Source organism: Athene cunicularia, assembly GCF_003259725.1.
Source record: "Athene cunicularia isolate RWA chromosome 8 unlocalized genomic scaffold, athCun1 chr8_part1, whole genome shotgun sequence".
In the NCBI taxonomy this organism is placed as follows: Eukaryota; Metazoa; Chordata; class Aves; order Strigiformes; family Strigidae; genus Athene; species Athene cunicularia.
In genome coordinates, this window is record NW_020799109.1 from 10360351 (window position 1) to 10364324 (window position 3974).

At 50.1% G+C, this 3974-nt stretch overlaps 1 protein-coding gene across 2 annotated transcripts in view; it reads left to right on the plus strand.

The window, feature by feature from the left end:
• The window catches only part of LOC113483193 (phosphatidylinositol 3-kinase regulatory subunit gamma), an 84442-nt gene that overhangs the window by 49354 nt on the left and 31114 nt on the right, over positions 1-3974 (plus strand). The gene's annotated exons all lie outside the window — the stretch shown is intronic.

Consider the following 3974-nt stretch of genomic DNA (forward strand, 5'->3'; position numbering starts at 1 on the left):
GCTGCAGGATATGGCCGTGCCCACCCCCTCGCACACCCCTCCCCAGGCACCCTTCGGCGCAGACGTGTCCACCCTGGACACCAGTGGGCAGAGTATGGGGTTGGCATCCGCTGCCTGGCTGCAAAAGCCGCACACACCTCCTCTCCCCTCGCAGGAGAGCAGCTTTCCCCTTCCAGACCCGACCGTTACTCCTGGCAATTTTGGGGGCAGAAACCTCTGGAGCAGTCAGGACAGGCAGTTCAAACCCTGCCGAGGAATACTTTAGGTCCAGCTGCAATAACCTACGTTGTAGACATTTATTTAAAAAAAATAATAATTTGTAATGTTATTTCCTATGTTAAAAGAATTTTGTTTACAGTGTGAAGCCAAGTGCTTTTAAGTTAGGAAATGCCTAATGTATGATTCTTCTCAAGTTCAACCCTGTGTGCATGTACTGTGCTACAATCTTGACGTACGTGAGCCCCTATTTCAATCTCTTTCCTTGTCATGTGGACATGGGAGGGAAGAGGGCATGAGCTGCTCCGACAGCTGTAAATAAGACACTTCCTAACATTGAAGTGTTTCATTTGAATGTTCTTGCAGACCGCATATTATTCTTTAATACAGGTTTTTAATGCAATGTATAATTTTCAAACCAAAGCACCCTACTTCAGCACACTTGCCAGAGTTTTCCCTCACCACAGAAATGCGGCTGCATCTGGGGTGGAGCGAGGCAACTGTTCTGCAGCCTGTTAGGACATAAAATGACTCTAAAGCACAGAGGAGGCAGCGCAGTCCTTGTTAAAAGTGCCCATTACATTTCACATGAAGGTGCAGGAGGATGTGGGGAGTGAAACTGATGTTACTTCACCCCCGCAGGGGTTAATACTCTTAATCTGGTGGCAAAAGTTTTATGGTCCTGGGGTATTTTTGAGGCTCAGATTGTACAGTTCAAGGGAAATATGGCTCAGGAAGACAGGATGAAGCCCTGCCTTTCCCAACACCTCTTCTCCTGCCAGCAAGCCCCAGGTTTAGCTTACAGCACACTGAGCCACACTGAGACCCCAAAGGCAGAGTCTGAGGCAAGGAAGACCAACCCTCCTGCCTTCCCTCATCTCCTCATCACCAGAAGGTGAGAAACAGGCAGGAATAATCTGTTAACTAAACCAAACTACCACAACTGGTTGTTTCGTGCTGTTACTTGCAAGATGTGGCTACCCCCTGGGAAGCTGGCCACCAATTATGACAGATACTCCACAAATCCCCGTGTCTGTGCAGTGCAAGGCTAGTAATTTTGTGTAGCATTTACTGCCAGCCAGGGAGTTGTCCCTTCCGAGGCAAATGCAGCTCTATCTTCTACAAACCCCTTTCCAGCAGGCCCTGAGCTCGTGCTAATGGTGAGGCTAATTTCTGGAGCTAGGGAGTGGCCGGGAGCCTCCAGCCTGCCCCAAAAATCTCTCATCATTTTAGTGCGTTTGGCTGGTAGCACTGTGGATTCAGCCCCCCTCCCTCCTCCACCCCTCCAACTATAAAAGCCTGTTGTGGCCTACATTCAGCTGTCGGATATCACATTATCATGGCTCGGCAAAGAGGAAACCAAGCAGTTTGGCACAAATGGCTTTTCTGTGTTCAGCCTGTTCCAGCGTGGGTCCGTTCGGCTCCTCCTGAAGCACATGGAAGCGCTCAAAACTTCAATATTTAATCTTGCCTTGAAATGCAAATTGTCAGATCCAAGGAAATGAAAGCGAGTGAATGCATGGCTGTCGATGCGGGGACATCGGGGAGGCAGCAGACGCTGTGCTCACTTCTTGCTTTTCAGCCTTAGCATGGGGCACCCTTTCTCGAGCTCAAGCATTATCATTATCACCATTATTTTACTTCCGTGTTTGAATGTAGCTTTTCCCAACTTTGGGTGATCTAGCACTCAGCCAGACCTTGAGCATCCCTGAGCACTCAGCATGCTCCCAGTTTTGTTTCTGTTCTCCAGGGGCACTGCTGTGATGCTGGATGCTCCAACTTTGTGCCCGTGGAGGAGAGATGCGCAGGCAGAGGGGATTTTGCAGTGTGTAAGGCAGCACATGTGCCTCCCTCTCCCCCTCCATGGCATGCACATGCACACAACCACTCACCCTATTGCAAGGCAGGTGCTGTGGCAGGAAAGGGAGCACACCATGCATGCATGTTGGGAGCCAAGTAATCCCAGATATATTATAAGCACAGTTTTGAGAAATAAAAACACATTAATATTCTGTTCTCTCAAGGCATTATCCTACTGTTTACCATTACACACAATCCTTTGCCTTAAATTGCATCTTTGATTAAAGCAGCAATGAAAGAAACAGTGCTAATAACAAAATGTATTCTGCTTTAAATCACTAAAGTGAAAACATCAATAAGCTGTAACCATCAGTGCCGCCATGAAAATGAAGGCAACCACCATGGGAAACAGCAAGGATGAAATCCACTTTGCCAGCGTAAAAGCCAAGTAATTAGGTCTTATGTGGGTGGAACTTATAATGAGGTGCAGGAAGGGGGAAAATGAATTTCAACCTGAGCCTCCCTCCCTCCTTCCTCCCCGAGCCAGAGCTGCTAATCCAAGTTTGGGGGCTGCGGTAGGGATGGCAGCCCCATTTCTCAGCACTGTGGGGTCTGCAAAGAGACGTCCACATCTCCACCTGCACCCATTGCCCAATCCTTGCAGAACTGCTCTGCACCCCTGCCCCACACACCACCGGTGGGCAGCAGATGGTTTGTACCCACGGCACCAACTTAAATTTCACTTGGAGGGGGGTATGCTTCAGGAGGGGCGTTTCACTTTGAGCAAGCTCAGGCTGATATATTGCATCAGCCTGAGAAATTTAATTTAAAAATTAGAAAAATGAATTGTATCTGGTTATCATGGATTAATCGGAGTTTCTGGATGGGGATATGAAATTAATTTCTCTACAGTGAGTTATGTGAATCAAAGCCCTCTGCTCCTCTGCAGTTGTCCATCACTCAAGGAGCTCCATTACTGGAGCAGCACTGATCTCAATTGCTTGTCATGGAAGTTGTGATACATCAGCAAACTTCAGATCCTCTGCGCCCAGCTCTTCCCACATACTCTTATGTTGGGTATAACCTTTCAGTTATTAGAGTAGCAGTCACCTTTCAGTTCACCTAAGCCAGGAGTGTTTTCAGGAGCTTTCTACCTGGTGTCAAAATAGGAGAAATTATTCATAACTCTTCCATGCTTTAAAGTGCAAATAAAGCAGACAACTTCAGTGCTGGGTTTTCTAATGTTCCCTGACATCTCCACAGCAGATCAAGGTGCTTGTCCCTCCTTGTGTCTGTGACACAGGTTGGAAGTCTTCAGAAAGGACTTTTCCTTAATTTCTCAACAGCTGTCATTTTGCCTTTCTTTAGGGATGCTTTGCTGTGCTAAGACCAAGGGCTGGCTGCTGAGCTGGCTGCATTTCTACCTCCCGCCAGTGCTTGTGGGCTGTGGGCTCAGGGTCTGGCCGTCGGGATGTGGCTGGTAAGCAGGCTGAGGTTCAGCTCTGGGTGTGTTTGCAGCTCAGACTTATCCCAAAGCTCGTGAGAGGCAGCCGTTCGGTTTGGTCCTTCTCCTGGTTACGTCCCTAGAAAGAGTGCGGTGTTTGCCTGGGGTCACGCTCTCGTTTGCGGATGGTTATGATGCCCTCTGAAACACTCAGGTTGTTATGTTGGGATGCTCAGCAAGCAGCTGCCAGGTCCTACAGAAGTGAGGCCAGGGCGGAGAGCCCACGTTTCTGACAGCAGCAGAAGGGCAAGCTGCGGGGAGGGGGTGCGCTGGGGTTGGCCAGCCCAGGCCGCAGCCGGAGATGGGGACAGGGGCTCTACCTGCACAGGGCCTCCGCGGCCTGCGCCGCCGCGCTCTCTCCTACAGGCCCCATCCCCGAAGCGGGGGGCCGGCCCCGGCTGGAGGGCAGCAGGTGGGCCCGGCGCTGCGGAGCACCGGCCCGAGGGGGTGCAGC